A 21,349-nucleotide genomic window follows, 5' to 3' on the forward strand; every position below is an offset into this window, starting at 1 on the left:
TAAAGAAAGAGATGAAGGTGTTGATGCAGCCAGAACCCAGATGACTCAGTCAGAGGAGAGGAGCCCCTCACTAGCACCATCTGATGAATTATGTGACAGCTTTGAGTCTATCCCACTGACACAACCACACCACGCCAACCTAGGAGAAAGAGGCGGAACTTCACATCATCTCGATCTCTGCGTTGCGCCAAAGAAGCAGCTGTCGATGCCACGCTTGGAGCTGAGTGCTGCACTCACTGGGGCTCAGCTGGCCAGTGTCCTCCAAGGAGAAACTCACCCTGCCTATCGGACAAGTCATCCTCTGGGCCGATTCCACCACAGTCCTTTATTGGCTCAAGTCAGAATCTTGTAGATTAAAGGTTTTCATAGGAACTCATGTTACATTGATTCAGAACCTTATGGATGTAGCGAACCAAGCAGGCTCAGATGGAATAGTTTCCTGAAGACGCTATCATGTCAAACCAGTCTATACCTTCTAACAGTCATGTGGGTCCCTTGTCTCCTGAGTATGAAAAGGATTCGGGACTCCCTAGAGTTGGCGGTAGAATGCGAAGAGCAGAGCACCTGGAGATGAATGCTATCCACCCCATCGTCTTTTTTTTTTTTTTTTTTTTTGGAGTCGCATCATCCGCTGACCAAGCTACTCATTCAAGATTTTGACTAGACTCTCCTCCATCCCGGCCCATAGAGGGTTCTGGTGGAACTGCGTCGTAGATACTGGATTCTGCGGGAAAGAGAAGCCATCCGGAAGTTTCAGCACACCTGTTTGCAATGCCAAAGATGGTGCGCCAAACCTGAACCAAAGATGACCTACCTCCTGCGACTGTACAAGCCACCCTTCTACTCTACCGGAGTGGATTGTTTCGGACCATTTAATGTAAAAATCGGACGTCGCAACAAAAAGAGATGGGGCATCATCTACAAATGCATGACCAGCCGTTTCACCCACCTGGACCTCCTGGAGACCCTGGATGATGATGCCTTCCTGATGTTTCTAAGACGCTTCATAGCACATCGAGGCAAGCCTTTCGAGCTTCTTTTGGACAATGGTACGAACCTTGTTGGAGAAGACAGAGAACTGCGAGAGGCCTTCAAAGTGATGGCCCCCCACCTGAAGGAACAGTTGGCCGAACAGAGGATAACATTCCGGTTCAACCCGCCAAGCGCTCCTTACATTGGTGAAACATGGGAAAGAGAGGTGAAATCAGTGAAGACTGCTCTCAAGGTTATACTCAAGGAACAGACTGTCACTGAAACCGTGCTCCGCACTGTGCTTACCAAAGTGGAGGGAATCTTGAATGCAAAACCTCTTGGGTACATCTCCGATGTCGCAAACCCAGATCCCGGCACACCGAGCCGCATACTTATGGGATGCTATGACTCTTCTCATCCTCAGGTTTTCTATGACTCCAGTAACATGAAAGAGAAACGCCGCTGGAGGCATAGCCAAGTCCTTTCCGATCACTTTTGGTCCCAGTTCATTCGCAATTACTTGCCAAGTCTACAGGAAAGAAAGAAGTGGAGGAAGGATGGAAGAGAAATTACTATGGATCAAGTGGTTCTCATCATGGACTCTCACCTCCCCCGAGCTCTCTGGTCTGTTGGGATTGCGACTCATACTTACCCTGGATCTGATGGACATATTAGGACTGCTGCTATCCTGAGGAAGTGTCTCTCTCACCGTCTCTCTAATAGGAGTACAATCTCCATAACTGTAAGGAATGACGCTGGAGAAGAGAAGCAGGTACGGGGAGTTGACATTTAATTTGGAACGGACATGCAACAGGACAGGAACAGCGTCAGAATTGGGAAACACAAGGACAGACGACAATCAATCCCGAAGCAGGGAACAGAGCTAGAAAACAGACAGATATAGGGAAGGAAATTACACAAGTAATTGAGTCCACGTGAGTCCAATGAGCGCTAATGTGTGTGATGGGGAAAGGCAGGTGTGCGTAGTGAAGGTGGCTTGAGTGCGTAATGTTGGGGAGTCTGGCGCCCTCGAGTGCCCGAGGGAGGAAGAGCGGGAGCAGGCGTGACAGTACCCCCCCCCCCTCTAGGGGCGCTACCCAGCGTCCCACCTGGGCAAGCCGGCCGAGGCGAGCAAGCCGGCTGGGGCAGGAGCATGGGAGTCTGGCGAGCTGGCTGAGGCATGGGAGCCTGACGATCCGGCTGAGGCATGAACGCCTGTCGATCCCGCTGTGACGTGGAAGCCCGATGATCCGACGGAGACGTGACAGTCTGATGAGCCGGCTGGGCGAACAGGACCTGACGGTCCGGCTGAGGCCCGATGTGGGATGGGTGCCTTCCGAGCCAACCGAGGCAAGGAAACCTCTCGAGCCAGCTAGGGTGTGGAAGCCCAACGAGCTAGCTAGGCACCCCTGGTTCCATCGGCGGCAACCCAGAATCGACGTCACCTCCAACCGGAACGCCAGTACACCCTGATGCTTCGTGTGATGACTTCGGGATTCTGTAAGGTACGATGCCAAACAGGAGAAGCAGGTACGGGGAGTCAAACATTTAATAGGGAACAGACATAGAACAAGACAGGAACAGCGTCAGAACACGGGTAACACGGACTTATGACAATCAATCCCGAAGCAGGGTACAGAGCTAGGAAACAGATAGATATAGGGAAGGAAATTACACAAGTAATTGAGTCCACGTGAGTCCAATGAGTGCTGATGTGCGTGACGGGGAAAGGCAGGTGTGCGTACTGAAGGTGGCTTGAGTGCGTAATGTTGGGGAGTCTGGCGCCCTCGAGTGCCAGAGGGAGGAAGAGCGGGAGCAGGCGTGACAATAACTTCACCTACTCAATCACTGTATAAATTCCAGAGGCATCATCCTCTAATTCAGTTTGACACTTTATTCAGACAGTAATGAAATTGGATGGGCAGACAGGCAAATGGGAGAAACAGTGGGAAGGTCAGTGGGAATGCTCTGCACAGGAAATACTAATATTAATGGCTGATGGCAGTGGGTCTCATTGTCCATAGACTTCTTTCAAGGTAAGGACACAAACATGCTGTATTTGGTCATTTTTATCAACTATCTCTTTAAAATAAGTCTGGAAGAAAATCCTGCTAGCTCTCCAGGAGGGTTGGCCAACCCTGATCTATGTTTCCCAAGTGCTGGGTGTTTGAAAATGTTCTTGTTATAACAATTAATTTCTCAAAATCACTCAACCTTCAAGAAAAATCTAATACATATCAATACTCTTGTGGTTTATGCCTACTAGTTGAAGATCCTTGCCATCATCTTACTCCACATAGAAAAATATAATGTGTTTATGAGTTGTGAGTCCCTCTACCATCTCTGCCTAGTATGGGCACAGTACTTAAATGTCAAAAATGATATTCTAGGCATGGAGCATTTAATTGCCAATGCTGATTTGTAGGACTTATTTAAAACTGTCCATGAATGGCTGCAAAACTACATAGCCTTATATAATTCATTTTCAAAGACACAAGTAGGCATATCTGACACTGGGTAAATTGGGGAGAAGTGGAATAATAAAATACTGTAAGTGTGGGGAATAACGGTAGGGTTCTTGCTGGCAAGCACAATAATTACCTTTTATTTTAGCCCTTTGTTAAGAATGAGAACTGATCAGACTTAATAAAGTAAATTGATAATAAAATCTCCTGAAGACAAGATGACATAAATCTTCCCCTACACCTAACCAAATTATTTGTATATTTATTGTCCCCCTTCTAGAATCAAATTTGCACTTTTGGGTTCACAATATGTTTGAAAAAATTATTTCCATAGTTACAAATAAGGTCACCCTACCAAACCTCCCTGCTAAAACATTCTGTAGGTCTGTCTGCTGCCTTTTCATTGTCACAGCCTAAAAAACAATCTCGAAACGAGGGGACTAATGCGAGCGTGGATTAAATCGACTTTAGTACTTGCTGTCTAAAGGCTGCATTCTGCAATAGGGACGGGAGTAACAGCAACCTCATTTTGTTGACAACATTGTACATAAAACAGCGCTACCGTGCTGCTCTTTTTACGGTTTTATAAACTCTCTCTCTCTCTCCATTCAGCTCCACTCTAATCTTGAGGGGCCTTTCTTTAAAATGCGCATCCAATTTCCTTGATCCCTTACATAACTACACCAATCACAGTGCTGTGGCAAGACAGGACAATAATAGAGGTTTCGTGCGTGATGTTAAATTGCTGTCGCAGATGCTCCGATTTCGATTTCAAAACGATTTGGAGCACAGTTCAAAAGTTAACGCACTATTTGCAATGGACTAATTAGAAAAATAAAAGCAGTAATTTCCAATGCGTCAGATATAAGAGGTGTGGCGTGTGAGCGTGAGAAGAGGGTCAAATGCGTGTGTTTCATGGTCAATGCGTGGGAGTTGGCAGTTCTGTTAAGGCATTATGTTAGCAGTATGGTTAAGGTTAGGGTTAAGGTAAGGTTTAGTTTTCAAATCAGATTTTTTGAAGATAAATTGTATAAATGGGTAGGTTTAGCCATAGTTATGACGTTGTGGCTGTGTTAACAAGTGACAACCCATTGAGACGGTGGCCAGCCAGCTGTGCATGCTTGTGGGATGGGGGCGGGGAGAGAGATAAACTGAATAATGTATGCTTGAAATAAAAATGTGGTCTTTTGGATAAAAAAACATGGTATCTCCTTTGAGGTCAAGAGACATTTTTTGGGGGCAGTGTCTCTGCTTCTTTGTGAATTTCCCAAATGACCATATGGACAAAATGCAGTCAGTGCCCAATGAAAATAACTGTCAATTTAAGTAATCCTACCCATGTGCGATTTTCAACAATCAGTTAAGAATAGCCTAAATGGGACTTTATGTAAACAGTTTCTCAGAATTGAGATGAGGTTAATCAATGTTGTTTAAAAGCTGCGCGAAAAACAACAACTTGTATCTAAAGCATACAAAACTTTTGATATGCCAAGAGGTCTGGACCATTATGGCACATGCTGTTGAGCACTTGACCTGTAGGTTCATTATCTGCAGGCTCCTTATGAAATAGATCCACCTGAAGATTCACTTCTCTCTCTATGACAGTGGTTCCCAAACTAGGGGTTGTGACCCCATGTGGGTCACCTGATATGAAAATGGGGTTGCTGGAGAATTTCCCAAATACTGAGAACAAAATATGTATATACAAAAAAAAAATATATATATATATATATATATATATATATATATATATATATATATATATATATGTATATATTATAATATCGTTTTTGTATTCCAAATTGATTGTAAAAAATCTAAATGAAAATTATTGAAATTGAAAAGAAAGAAAATCAACCAGATCATGGGAAAAAGTAGCACTTGACCATTGCAATTGAATAATTCCCACGGTGAATGGCTAGGCCTGCTATGCTATGAAACCACACACTATTGCAGAGACTTTGATATAGTCTACCGGCCGCAATTGATATGGTGAAAACAATGTGTTGGGAGGCAGAGGCACAGAAACTTGCATTAATACCTTTGTCAGATAACACTGTTAATAGAAGAATTCATGCTAGCAATCAAAAGTAAACTCTGACTGAACGACTCAAAAACTCCCCAGCTTATGCTCTCCAAATGGACGTTAGCTGTGAGGGCCGAGATGCCCATGCATTGACTTTTGTTCACTATACATGTTGGGGGGATGCTATTCACGAGGACGTCTCACGATTCCCGAGCATTAAACAGCTCAGGGGATGTTCAATGTGCTGCATGGCTTTATTGACGAAAAACAGATGTCACTACGGAGGAGTTTTGGTTCCTGACTCAAAGGGAATAACACACTTCTGCGTTCAAAACAACTCGGAACTCGAACTGGGAACTCAGAAATCTCTGACTTCCGACTTCAGTTTATTCAAGACAACTGGGAACTCTGAAAAAAATGAGCTATGACCGGGAAAAGTCATTTTGAACGGTCATCCAACACGGAATTCCAACTCCCAGAACTCGGGCCTCTTTCCAGTGCTCTGACTTTCTGACCTGATGTCATGATTTGACCTAGTATTTTTCAGAGTTCCCAGTTGTCTTGAAAGCACCATCAGTGCTCTCGTCTGCATTAAAACAAAATATCGATCCAGGTTGAATGTTGGTGCAGTGGAAGGGTGTGAAAGATGGCGGCAGTGGATGCTGAGTTCTAATGAAGCAGCGTGTCAAGCAAATTCAATTCTGTGATTCATTCAGTTGTGTGATTGCCAATATACCATAGAAGAAGAAGAAGAAATTTGTATGAGACAGCAGAGATGAGGTGCGCACTGTCCACCACGCCCCCCATCTCATTAGTGGTAGTGAGATAAGACACATTATGTCAAACTAATTTGCTATTGACGGTCATAGACGAGGGATACAATGTCGGAAGCATTGTGCGATTCTCTTGGCGCGAGTACAGTTGGTGAGAATGAGTGGATGATGGTGAAGATGAGTGGAGTAAAGTTGAAAATGAAAAGCAGTTTATGGTTGGAGTGAGATTCACAATTCACGTTTATTTGGGTGACTCGTTTGCGGTCTCGAAGATGGTGAAGGACGAATTGGGTAAAGTGGAATCGGTCAGAGTGACCAGGAGCGGTATGATGTTGATTTCATGTGTGCCAAAAGCGGAAAAGGAGAAAGATCTGTGGCTTTACAAGATGGCGACGTATGATGTGGAAAGCTATGCTTTTCAGAGTAGAGCACTGGTTAAAGATGTCATCTCTGGTGCCTCGTTGGACAAAGAGTCTGTGTGGTTTAGGGATAACATTCCAGGAGTGGTAGACGCACGTCACTTGAATCAAATGATAGATCGGAAAGAAGGAGCTAAGCCCATCGGTTTTACTGCCGTTTGATGAAGTGGTTCTCCCAACTTATGTAAAACTTGGGTATGTGAGATATGTGGTGAGACAGTTTGTACAGAAGCCGCTGCAGTGATACAATTGTAACAAGTTTGAACACGTGGCAAGGGTTTTTCAAATGAATAAATATGTCGTAGTTGAAGAGTCAGATGAAGCACGTTGTTGTAACTGTGATGGGAATCACAAACCCGAATTCCCTGATTGCCATGTAAGGATGAAGGAGGTCGCAGTAGTTAGGATTAGGGCCATCCAACAGGTCTCCTATGTGGAGGCAGTGAAAATAGCTGAAGGAGTGAGTAGAGAGGAGATGGTAGTGGATGTCCCACAGTCTGCAGTGAATGCCATGCAGGAGAAGGATCCCGACACACTAATAGTGAAGAAGGTGGACTTCGTTGCATTTATAGTGCAATTGAGAAATTGCACTAGTCAAACTAATACAAAATCAAAGAAGCTAGACGTCATTGTGAAGGCGGAAAATAGATTTCTGGATCTCTAGGACTTTACAGCCGAAATGTTACAAGGAGTACTGAGTGGAGAGGTTCCCCCCTCCCATGTTCCCGAGCCTGTGTAGGGATCTGATTAGACATTTCAATCCTGCTGAAGGAGTACAGTTTTTTTTAAATTCAGGGTATTAGCGTGAATTTGGTTAGTGTTTTTGGTAATTAGTATGAATTTGTTCATCCAAAACAAATTTCGTTTTTGGGGTATTTTTTACTACCCCGTACGGTAGGTGGCGGCAATACACCTTATGAGTGTAGTCTGCCAATAAGCCTCAAAGAAGAAAAAGACTGTCATTACCCGACATTAAAAGTATGTGATGGTGAGTTGAGAAATCAATCAGAAATACTGTTAGAATGTTTTTCAATCGACTGCTACAGCCCCAAATAAAAAAGTGAACATTGGCTTTTAATTACATAATTGTTTTCACATGGTTGTGGTCGAGAAAATTTTCCGATATCAAAATGGGGTTGTGGGCCAAAAAAGTTAGGGAACCCCTGCTCTATGATAAGGATCTGATAATGTGATTTGATGGTAGAGGCGAGCTGAGTTATAGTGTCTAGAATTAGGATCCAAGAGAAATATACGTTGATAATAAACAAGAGTTTGAAAGCAGTTTCAAGAGTTTGAAAGCAGTTTCATCATATAAGAGAGACAATGACAGTCACACACAGTATTTGCTGCCAGTCCACCTATTATGCCATCATTGACTTGAATGATGCCTGTTCTATTCATTCTATTTCTATGGCAGCACATGCAGTCAGGAACAGAGGAGAGGAGAAAATGTGTCTTCATTTTTTTATAATACAGTTTTTGGGCTATTCAAATGGTTGTTACGGTGACCGCGGTTATTTGGCCAATAACCGTCATTCAAAATGCCATGACCATCATAACCCTACTAGGCAGCATGGATGTTTTTCTTTCAACAGTCTTTTAATATTCTCATAGAAATAATACTCACTCTGGATAAATGGATGGACAGCATCGGTCTTCAGCTTCAGCCATCGGTGATAATCAAATTTTCTTAAGTATTCATACCCCTGAGTCAATACATGTTAGAATCACCTTTAGCAGTGGTTACAGCTGTGAGTCTTTCTGGGTAAGCCTCTAAGAGCTTTGCACACCTGGACTGTACAATATTTGCACATTATTCTTTAAAAAAGGCTTCAATTTCTTGTTGATCATTGTTAGACAGACATTTTCAAATCTTGCCATAGATTTTCAAGCCTATGTAAGGATTTGTTTGTGTAACGGCCGTCGAAGGGAGTAGACCAAGGCGCAGCGGGTTGAGTGCTCATCTTAAACTTTTATTGAACACTTAACGAAAAAACAAGAAAACGAATGACAGCTTGACAGTTTGCAGGCTCACAACTAGCAATGCAAAACCAACTTCCCACAAAAGACAGGTGAAAAAGGGCTACCTAAGTATGACTCCCAATCAGCAACAACAATGTACAGCTGTTCCTGATTGAGAGCCATACCAGGCCAACACAAAGAAATACACAACATAGAAAAACCTAGAAATACAAAAACATAGAACCATACCCAAAAACCCCGATAACACAAAACAAACACACCCCTGCCACGCCCTGACCAAACTACAATAACAAATAACCCCTTATACTGGTCAGGACGTGACAGGTTGGTGGATCGCATCCATCTTTTAGGTGCATACACTGCCACTCACCTTACTGGAGTGTGAGGCCGGTCACAGCCTACCTACATTAAATTCTGGTAATACAAAATTGGGAAAAAATGTAATTACCCTGCCAACTATTAGCCTTCACAACAACAACAAAATAAGAAAAACCTCCACCCCTTTCCACAATTTAACCTTATCTAATCCTACTCCAGGCCAACAGAACACTACCACTCAACACCCCGTGCAAATCGTCTGGAGTAAAGCCTTGCAAGCCCAAGAACTTCTCTGCAGCTGCCACCATAACCTCTATTTCCTATGACTTACGTTCCATTGTTGCAATACAGTTGACAACCATGTCTATGAATGTTAAGAAGCCCACCTTACTGAAGCACATATTATTCCCATTCCTCTTTATTGGTCTCTGCCTAGTCACAGGAATCCTCTCAGGATCCGTACCCATCATCCTCACCTGTACCCATCTTCCTCTAGCACTCTCTTGACTGCTTCAGCTTATGGCACATTGTGTACTACTCTGACCCTGGCAACCTCAACCAGCCTTTCTCTAACCGGACACCTCCAATCTTCAGCCCCATTGGCACCCCCACAGCTTACACACACGACATTTCCACCAATATTACACATTGCTTTGTCTCATGCCCTCCTGCACACTTCTCACATCTAGGCATCTCCCTCTACACACTGCTGTTACATAACCATAAGCTTGGCACCTAAAACTCTGTGGTATTTTCGGAAACAAAAGAGCTCACATGGTAACTGACACATCCTAACTTGACCTTGTTGGGCAAAGACTCTGCATCAAAACTCAGCAGGACAGACACTTTTATTTATTTATTTAATTTATTTCACCTTTATTTAACCAGGTAAGCAAGTTGAGAACAAGTTCTCATTTACAATTGCGACCTGGCCAAGATAAAGCAAGCAGTTTGACACATGGAGTAAAACAAACATACAGTCAATAATATAGTAGAAAAATAAGTCTACATACAAAGTGAGCAACTGAGGTGAGATAAGGGAGTTAAAGGCAAAAAAGGCCATGGTGGCGAAGTAAATACAATATAGCAAGTAAAACACTGGAATGGTAGATTTGCAGTGGAAGAAAGTGAAAAGTAGAAATAGAAATAATGGGGTGCAAAGGAGCAAAATAAATAAATAAATAAATATAGTAGGGGAAGAGGTAGTTGTTTGGGCTAAATTATAGATGGGCTCTGTACAGGTGCAGTGATCTGTGAGCTGCTCTGACAGTTGGTGCTTAAAGCTAGTGAGGGAGATAAGTGTTTCCAGTTTCAGAGATTTTTGTAGTTCATTCCAGTCATTGGCAGCAGAGAACTGGAAGGAGAGGCGGCCGAAGAAGGAATTGGCTTTGGGGGTGACCAGTGAGATATACCTGCTGGAGCGCGTGCTACAGGTGGGTGCTGCTATGGTGACCAGCGAGCTGAGATAAGGGGGAACTTTACCTATCAGGGTCTTGTAGATGACCTGGAGCCAGTGGGTTTGGCGACGAGTATGAAGCGAGGGCCAGCCAACGAGAGCGTACAATGTCTTCTCTGTTTCACCACGCTCTCCACTGGGTCTGTGTCGCACCAAACAGCGGACACAGACACCAGGAATCTTCAATTTCAGCTGATCCTACTCAACACTTGATGTCACCCCCGTTATCACTCCTTTCAACAGCGCCCTGCTCTGGAGACCAAAGCGAGTCACAATTCTTGTCTCTAGTAGCGTGTTCTGGAGCGCCAGCTCTCTCTGGACAGAAGAAACACAATAAATCATTGAGTCCACTTTGCGTTACTTTCACCAACTCAACAGTACCCAACCTGTTCTCTACTCAACCTGACACCACATATGGATCAGTCAGAATAAAAGGATCCATCCTCTCCACAAATCTCACACCCACTGGGCCAGAATCATCCTTGTCATGATCGGGACGAGGCTCGAACTCGTCGATCCTCACCGCAAGTACTTCATCCTCACATTCGTCAGGTTCCATCTCTGAACTACTGGAGCACGTATCCCTCGTTTTACACTTGACGCCATCCTTCCTCATCACATCGCTTCCCTCTATACTCAGCTCCTTCTCAGCAGTCATCACTGCACCTGCCACTGCATTTAATTCATCTTCACTCGTTACGTTCAATTTACTTTTCTATCTCTTCCAAAATGTTCTGTGTAGTCATCCATTCCATATTCACTCAAAACATAGTCCACTTATCTCCCTTTTTTCTTGTCCACCATCTTCTCCTTCAGTTCTTCCAGAAGGCTTGTGCAATCCCCCACTGCATATTTACTCATAATACTGGATGTTCCACTTTCCTCTTTTTTTCTTATCTGCCATCTTCCAACCACTCTGTCGTCCGCCTTCAAAGTCAAACCACACTCGGGAATACAATCAGTGTTTTCTCCAATCACAGCCATTAAACACTGTAACTGTTTTAAAGTCACCATTGGCCTCATGGTGAAATCCCTGAGTGGTTTCCTTACTTTCTGGCAAATGAGTTAGGAAGGACGCCTGTGTCTTTGTAGTGACTAGGTCAAATCAAATCAAATTTATTTATATAGCCCTTCGTATATCAGCTGAAATCTCAAAGTGCTGTACAGAAACCCAGCCTAAAACCCCAAACAGCAAGCAATGCATGTGAAAGAGGCACGGTGGCTAGGAAAAACTCCCTAGGAAAAACTCCCTAGAAAGGCCAAAAACCTAGGAAGAAACCTAGAGAGGAACCAGGCTATGAGGGGTGGCCAGTCCTCTTCTGGCTGTGCCGGGTGGATATTATAACAGAACATGGTCAAGATGTTAAAATGTTCATAAATGACCAGCATGGTCAAATAATAATAATCATTGTAGTTGTCGAGGGTGCAGCAAGCACGTCCGGTGAACAGGTCAGGGTTCCGTAGCCGCAGGCAGAACAGTTTAAACTGGAGCAGCAGCATGGCCAGGTGGACTGGGGACAGCAAGGAGTCATCATGCCAGGTAGTCCCGAGGCATGGTCCTAGGGCTCAGGTCCTCCGAGAGAAAGAAAGAGAGAAAGAGAGAATTAGAGAGAGCATATTTAAATTCACACAGGACACCGGATAAGACAAGAGAATACTCCAGATGAAACAGACTGACCCTAGCCCCCCGGCACATAAACTACTGCAGCATAAATACTGGAGGCTGAGACAGGTGTACTGATACACCATCCAAAAAGTAATTCATATCTTCACCATGCTCAAAAGTACAGTACCAGTCAAAAGTTTGGACACTCATTCAAGGATTTTTCTTTATTATTACTATATTCTACATTGTAGGATAATAGTGAAGACATCAAAACTATGAAATAACACATATGGAATTGTGTATAACCAAAAAGGTGTTAAACAAATCAAAATATATTTTATATTTGAGATTCTTCAAAGTAGCCACCGTTTGCCTTGATGACAGCTTTGCACACTCTTGGTTTTCTCTCAACCAGCTTCATGAGGTAGTCACCTGGAATGCATTTCAATTAAAAGGTGTGCCTTGTTAATTTGTGGAATTTCTTTCCTTCTTGATGCGTTTCAGCCAATCAGTTGTGTTGTGACAAGGAATGGGTAATATACAGCAGATAGCCATATTAGGCAAAAGACCCAGTCCATATTATGTCAAGAACAGCTCAAATAAGCAAAGAGAAACGACAGTCCATCATTATTGTAAGACATTAAGAACTCAGAACATTTCTTCAAGTGCAGTCGCAAAAACAATTAAGCACTATGACACCAATTATAATAAGAGACTTGCTTGGGCCAAGAAACACAATGGACATTATACCTGTGGAAATCTGTCCTTTGGTCTGATGAGTCCAAATTTGAGATTTTTGGTTCCAACCGCCGTGTGTTTGTGAGACATAGAGTAGGTGAACGGATGATCTCTTCATGTGTGGTTCCCACCAACCAGCATTGCTACCACAGCATTCTGCAGTGATACACCATCCCATCTGGTTTGTGTTTAGTGGGACTATCATTTGTTTTTCAACAGGACAATGACCCAACACACTTCCAGGCTGTGTAAAGGCTATTTGACCAAGAAGGAGAGTGATGGTGCAGCACCCGACCTCAACCCAATTTAGATGGTTTGGGATGAGTTGGACCGCAGAGTGAAGGAAAAGCAGCCACCAAGTGCTCAGCATATGTGGGAACTCCTTCAAGACTATTGGAAAAGCTTTCCAGGTGAAGCTGGTTTAGAAAATGCCAAGTGTGTGCAAGCTGTCATCAAGGAAAGGGTGGCTACTTTGAAGAATCTATAATATAACATACATTTTGATTTGTTTAACACTGTTTTGGTTTGTACATTATTCCATATGTTTTATTTCAGTTTTGTCTTCACTATTATTCTACAATGTAGAAAATAGGTAAAATAAAGAAAAACCTTTGAATTAGTAGCTGTTTCCAAACTTTTGACTGGTACTGTATATTCAAAGTCTGCTTTTTTTTACCCTTCTACCAATAGGTACCCTCCTTTGCAAGGCATTTGAAAACCTCCCTGGTCTTTGGTTGAATCTGTGTTTGAAATTCACTTCTCAACTGAGGGACCTTACAATTATCTGTATGTGTGGGGTACAGAGATGAGGTTGTCATTTAAAAATCATGTCAAACACTATTATTGCACACAGATTGAGTCCATGCAACGTATAATGTGACTTGTTATGCAAGTTTTTACTCCTGAACTGACAGTACATATGCTTGTCATAGCAAAGGGGATGAATACTTATTGATTCAAGACATTTCATCTTTTCATTTTGTATTAATTTGTAAACATTTCTTAACACATAATTCCACTTTGACATTATGGGGTATTGTGTGTAGGCCAGTGACACAAAATCTCTATTTAATGAATGTAAAATTTAGGCTGTAACACAACAAAATGAAGAAAAGGTAAAGAGGTATGAGTACTTTTTGAAGGCACTGTAGATATATTCATACTGATACTATAAATTTGTGCATCCACTGTATATCAAGCTTATACCCACAGGATATTTGTATATCTGCTCATTCTCTTATAGGTCTATGCTAACTCTACCTAGTTGTACAGTATATAATGTATGTAAACTTTTGAAACTCTGCTATCTGTATTCTGTCTCTAAATTTTGTCTATCACTAGCAGTGGCGATATTAGCATGTAAGTCTTGGTGGGGCAAACTCAACAACAAAAAATGTTAGATGCATGCCAGCAAAGCCACTACACAACACTAAACAATACATTAATTGCACTATAACAGTGACAAACAGTGCCCACACACTATTAGGGCCGACATAAAGCTGTCCCAATAGGTATGCTCTCTCTAATTCTCTCTTTCTTTCTTTCTCTCTCTCTCGGAAGACCTGAGCCCTAGGACCATGCCTCAGGACTACCTGGCATGATGACTCCTTGCTGTCCCCAGTCCACCTGGCCGTGCTGCTGCTCCAGTTTCAACTGTTCTGCCTGCAGCTATGGAACCCTGACCTGTTCACCGGACGTGCTACCTCTCCCAGACCTGCTGTTTTCAACTCTCTAGAGACAGCAGGAGCGGTAGAGATACTCTCAATGATCAGCTATGAAAAGCCAACTGACATTTACTCTTGCCACTGATCACTAACAGCACCATATAATCATGTAAAATTCTGAGTATGTGTAAATGTACTTGGCGAATAAGTCGTTATCAACAACGTCATGAAGCCAATATTCTATTTTCTGCTGGTGGGCAGCTTCAAACTAAATTTCAGTGGAAGCTAATGTTGCTAGATATGGTGGATATGGAGGTGTCAGAATACTTAAAAAGCGCTCAATACGAGGAAAGAGACAGCTACTTGGATAAAATCCAGCTGTGTGATGGGTGGGATCCTTTTACGATAAATCCGGGGGTGTTATCAAGCAAAACAACAGATTTGCCCACCCTCCAGTTTCCAGCAATTATTTACTGTAGCTAGCTAACTTAGCTACTGTACTAGATAAGCTACTACAGCAAAGACCAGGTTGCAACCCAAAACCAGATGAAGGCTTATAAAAGCTTGGCTGCCTGTCAGTTTTGTCAGGCTACTTGTTAACATTACGTTACTGTAGCACGATAGCTAGCTAACGTTAGCTACTTAGCTACTCCCCTGGATTGATTGCAAAATGATCATGACCCTCCCACAGTTTGACATGATCTATGTATATATCTCTCACGTCGTTATCCTTTTTGTTTTGGTCAGGTGAACCATTCGCAGCAAATGTCAGGCCCTGCTTTGAGGACCTGGGTGATGGTGAAGGCGGATGGAGAGGTGATGTGTGCACACTGCACTTGTATGGCAGGGTAAGAGAAGTTAATCTGATGAAAGTATTACAGGCTGATTGTAACAAACTCATGCTTTCAATTTAATAAATATAAACAATTTATAGATTTAACTGATGCAGGTTGGCAGAGTCATGTTCCCATGTTGGAGCCCTGTTATATGCAGTGGAGGAAGGCGCCCCCATGCGAGAATCGGTCACATGCACGATGGAACGGAGCAGCTGGCTGATGCCTGCACATGTAAAAAAGGTAGAAATATTCATCATCATTTTTCCTCAACATCCAGCCACAGTGTATCACAGTTACAATTCCCACCAAGTGAGTTAACCCTATTGGAACGATGCGTAGGGTGTCTAACTTTCACGCCAGCGACCTGGGTTCGCTCCCTACCCTGCCGTTTACCTATATTGAACTTCTATCCTATCCACAGATACCAGCAGCCCCTGTAGCCGACATCGATTTCTTATCAGCAAGGGCTAAGAAGATGGACCAGGCAGCCCATTCTAATTGTCAAAAACGCCATATACCAGGCATTTGATATCTTCTTCTTAGAGGCCAGAATTTACGGATTATATAATAAAATGTACATTACACAGGCTTTGTGCCCAAGTCAACAACAAAAGCACTGCCACCCTCCATCATGGGCTGTGCAGTTGACTCCACGACTGTGGACGACCTTTGCTCAATGACTGAAAGCCAAATAGAGGCAGTGGTGTAGGAGACAAGAAGACAGTCTAAATCCAAGATCTGGTTCAGACAGCGAGCCGGACAAATCATTACCTCCTGCACACTGATCCTAACAACCCATCCAATAGTCTTTTAAACAGCATCTGCTACCCAGAGACAAATAGGTGAGAAGTATCAATTGATAGATTTATCTCCTGAATGTACTGATTTGAAGTTAAATAAATCCCAAGATCAATTGCATTCGTTATAATATGTCCCTGGAAGTCCCTTTATAAAAGTGAATGAATTAGAAAAGATTGCCTTTTATGTTGTGGAGACCTTTATAATATCTGTGTTGTGTTTGCTGTAGTCATGGTTACAGACATGAAGCTGATGCCAGGAAACAGTATGCAGAGGTCATGTCCCTTGAACATGAGAACTTTGTGGTCCATGGCAGTGGCCTTCAGCTGATGCCAATTAGCCATACATCGGTGCCATACCTGATGGGCTCCCTCATTGTTACTCCTGGTGTAGGAGTCTGTGAGATTAAGGTAAGGACGTATACCATACTCAAGGTAAGGTAGTGAACCACACTTAAATGGGCAATCAGAAGATGAAACTATAACAAATAGTTATCCAACCCACAAAAGTTGAACTAAGCTCATGTGGCATTTATAAGTTGCAGTATATTCTTCAATGATCAATGGTTACTAGGGTTGAGTATTTTCACGGCATTTTACAAATTTTCCACCCCGAGAATAAATCACTTTTAAAAACCAGAAGTGTCATTCAAAAGCATTATAAAGCATACAACTATATCTGTATTTGATTAGAGATTTGATCAGCATGAAAATTCTAATCTGATGCTATCTGAGCCTGATGAGCCATATATTAAATACATTTTATGAGCCCTACATTAATGATATTTAATGAGCCCAAGACCAAAAAAGCCCAAATGATTGTGCCGTTATCCATTGCATAGGCTACATGATATACTGTAGGCTACTGCACATTACGCATGACAGAACAACAGAAAAGCCCATAGATGTAGTTAGCTATACGCTCTCTTGGGTAAATACATGAAACTAGCTCCAGTAGGCTAATCTTTTTGAGTGTGAACTGTATCATTGTACTGTATTGTATTACATGGACTGGAATTATACACATCGTTCAAACCATGACAAGGCAGACGAGAACATACGATTTGGTGCAGCACATGCGGCCTACAAAGTTACAAGTATATGCTAGCGAATTTAATTTTAATTTTGAAATATAATAAGGCCTATTTGTATAATTAGTAGGCATACGCATATATATATATATATACTGCTCAAAAAAATAAAGGGAACACTTAAACAACACAATGTAACTCCAAGTCAATCACACCTCTGTGAAATCAAACTGTCCACTTAGGAAGCAACACTGATTGACAATAAATTTCACATGCTGTTGTGCAAATGGAATAGACAACAGGTGGAAATTATAGGCAATTAGCAAGACACCCCCAATAAAGGAGTGGTTCTGCAGGTGGTAACCACAGACCACTTCTCAGTTCCTATGCTTCCTGGCTGATGTTTTGGTCACTTTTGAATGCTGGCGGTGCTTTCACTCTAGTGGTAGCATGAGACGGAGTCTACAACCCACACAAGTGGCTCAGGTAGTGCAGCTCATCCAGGATGGCACATCAATGCGAGCTGTGGCAAGAAGGTTTGCTGTGTCTGTCAGCATAGTGTCCAGAGCATGGAGGCGCTACCAGGAGACAGGCCAGTACATCAGGAGACGTGGAGGAGGCCGTAGGAGGGCAACAACCCAGCAGCAGGATCACTACCTCCGCCTTTGTGCAAGGAGGAGCAGGAGGAGCACTGCCAGAGCCCTGCAAATGACCTCCAGCAGGCCACAAATGTGCATGTGTCTGCTCAAACGGTGAGAAACAGACTCCATGAGGGTGGTATGAGGGCCCGATGTCCACAGGTGGGGGTTGTGCTTACAGCCCAACACCATGCAGGACGTTTGGCATTTGCCAGAAAACACCAAGATTGGCAAATTTGCCACTGGCGCCCTGTGCTCTTCACAGATGAAAGTAGGTTCATACTGAGCACATGTGACAGACGTGACAGTCTGGAGACGCCGTGGAGAACGTTCTGCTGCCTGCAACATCCTCCAGCATGACCGGTTTGGCGGTGGGTCAGTCATGGTGTGGGGTGGCATTTCTTTGGGGGGCCGCACAGCCCTCCATGTGCTCGCCAGAGGTAGCCTGACTGCCATTTGGTACCGAGATGAGATCCTCAGACCCCTTGTGAGACTATATGCTGGTGCGGTTGACCCTGGGTTCCTCCTAATGCAAGACAATGCTAGACCTCATGTGGCTGGAGTGTGTCAGCAGTTTCTGCAAGAGGAAGGCATTGATGCTATGGACTGGCCCGCTCGTTCCCCAGACCTGAATCCAATTGAGCACATCTGGGACATCATGTCTCGCTCCATCCACCAATGCCACGTTGCACCACAGACTGTCCAGGAGTTGGCGGATGCTTTAGTCCAGGTCTGGGAGGAGATCCCTCAGGAGACCATCTGCCACCTCATCAGGAGCATGCCCAGGCGTTGTAGGGAGGTCATACAGGCACGTGGAGGCCACACACACTACTGAGTCTCATTTTGACTTGTTTTAAGGACATTACATCAAAGTTGGATTAGCCTGTAGTGTGGTTTTCCACTTTAATTTTGAGTGTGACTCCAAATCCAGACCTCCATGGGTTGATAAATTGGATTTCCATTGATTATTTTTGTGTGATTTTGTTGTCAGCACATTCAACTATGTAAAGAAAAAAGTATTTAATAAGATGATTTCATTCATTCAGATCTAGGATGTGTTATTTTAGTGTTCCCTTTATTTTTTTGAGCAGTGTATATATATATATAGTGCATTTAGAAAGTATTCAGACCCCTTGACTTTTTCCACATTTTGTTACATTACAGCTTTGTTCTAAAATTGATTAAATCAAGTTACCATGATGTGATGATACTATAGGTCTACATGCATTGTGAACTGCGCCCCATACTGAGATGGGCTGTATGTCCCCAACCTGAGCGTTGATTCATCATGCAGAGGCAGTAGAGAAGCCAGATTTAGAGATCGCATATAATTTAACAGTTCCATTTCGCATCATGCTGTTCACATAAATTATTTATTATAATTTACCGGTTTGTCGCAGTTATTTATCCCGGGAAAAGGGAGTGGTTTTTGGCGGTAAATCCCGGTAAATGTCGGTAACTGGTTTCCTGCAATTCAACCCTAAGGGGTACATAATATTAATTTATATTTTTCAAAAAATGTATGTAGCAACTGTAGATTGGCCTTTTAAGAGAATAGCTTAAATCAGTCAATCAACCAACAAATCAACTGTTCAATCAATAAAACAATCATTCAATCGATAGATCAATACTTTTTAATCATTGTTGGTTCAATCAATCATTGTAATGTACAGTGTCTATTTTGTATACAGAGTAATGTGTCTAAGATTTTAAAGTTCATCCTATCCTAAATTGTAGTGACCGGGAACAATTAAATTGCGCTCTGGTCAATCTATGGAGCCCGGTATGCAATGCTGACAGATTCACCTACTGACAACAATGAACAACAACTTAATACATACAATTTGTCAGCCAACCACAGAAATGGAATTGATTGATTAATCAAATTATGAATGAATTAACTATGTTCTCAAGTTTCAATGTGTGATTTAGTGTGTGTGTGGGGTGTGTGTGTGTGTGTGTGTGGGGGGGGGGGGGGGTCAATGTGTTACTCCTGTATGAGTTACAATAAACCATTTTATTTGAGAACTATAACAGTGTTCTGGACATTGTCATTTCTTGAATAGCTGTCTTTTCTGGGGGGGGGGGGGGGCAAAGGGACAATGGAGTCTGAGAGATTATTGAGCGCACTACATATGACCCCAGTTGTTTCAATCAGTACAACTGATTCTCCAGGTTTCTTGGTAAAGTACACATGGCTTCATGGTGAGGTACATTGCTCTGTAGCACCTGATATTTTAACACTGACTTTCTCTTCCTAGTGTTTTCTATTTCTAAGGCAGACAACTGTTTCTTGACTAGTGTAAATGAAATGCACATAGCTTTATGGTGGCACAGTAGAACCCTACACTGTCCTCTATATTAAACCTGCAGTCTGCCATAACAACGTCCCCTGATTCGAGATTGTCAAGTAAGACATTCACTCTGTTCTGTCAGCTGTTTGTCACTTACTCTGCCACCCCATGCTACAGAAATAAGTTCTTCCTCCATTTCAGTAATGGCAGTGCTGGTCTGGTCGGTCTGGCAAGCAGTGCTGACAGATGTACCTATGGACAACAATATAATATATACAATTGTCTTAATATAACCTTCCAATAACTTTCAAGTTTATTACATTAGGCCTAATATGCAGTAGAACTCTGGCTGCCTGTTCCTCATGCACATCCACATCTAAATTGACCACAAGTTCACAACTGAGAGATTGTTATTTTCAAATACACAATCATTTCATACCTTGATTACATGGAGACACAATCACATCCCACCGGGCAAAAACTGGGTGAATTAACGTTGTTTCCGATTCATTGATGACATTGAATCAACATGGAACACTGATTCGATTTGAAAAAAGTAATCAATGTAGGAATCTTTTTTCACCTAACTGTTAACCTGATTTCAAATTGAATTCACGTTAGTTGACAACACAACCAAATGTAAATTTAAACTAGACGTTGAACTGACGTCTGTACCCAGTGGGATATGTCTCTTGTTTTGTTGTTGGTGGGAATACTTGGGAACAGATTTCCAAAAGGATTTTGTTTAGCTGTTTCCTGGTTATTTTTTTATTTCATTTTTTTTTTTAACCAAAAACTAACCAAAAATATTTAACTAGGGGGGCAAAAAATATATAACTCGCGGGCCATTTTTTGCCTGTGGTCCGCCTGTTGCTGACCCCTGTTCTATGCTAAAATATTTAGCAGTGATACATGCAACTTCATAGTAGACTATGTGCACTATGCTGTGGACCATTTGTACAGGCAGGCCTTTGTGCTTGCCATGGAACCACACGGTCACTTGTGTAGGCTATTAGGCCCACTCCTAGTGCCACCTCTCTCCTACTCTCCCTAGTCACATATTCTGCAGTGACATTTTGTCACTTTAATGATGGATGGTCACTCAAGCATTTTTATGGCCATTTAAGATTTTGCCACTCTCTGTCCCCAGGATGGACAGAGACCCCCGACCAAGCCACTGTCCATCTGTCACTGTTTCCGGTGGTGAGTAGGGTGAGCCTGAGTAGGCTAATGCCTAGCACGCATTGAGAGAAGCCCTGCCGGTTTAAACCTGCACGCAGGGAGTGAGGGAAGAAGGGAGGGGGGATAACGAGTGTAATTTCGGTCTAAGAAG

The sequence above is a fragment of the Salmo trutta genome, chromosome 2 (assembly GCF_901001165.1).
Source record: "Salmo trutta chromosome 2, fSalTru1.1, whole genome shotgun sequence".
Taxonomy (NCBI): Eukaryota; Metazoa; Chordata; class Actinopteri; order Salmoniformes; family Salmonidae; genus Salmo; species Salmo trutta.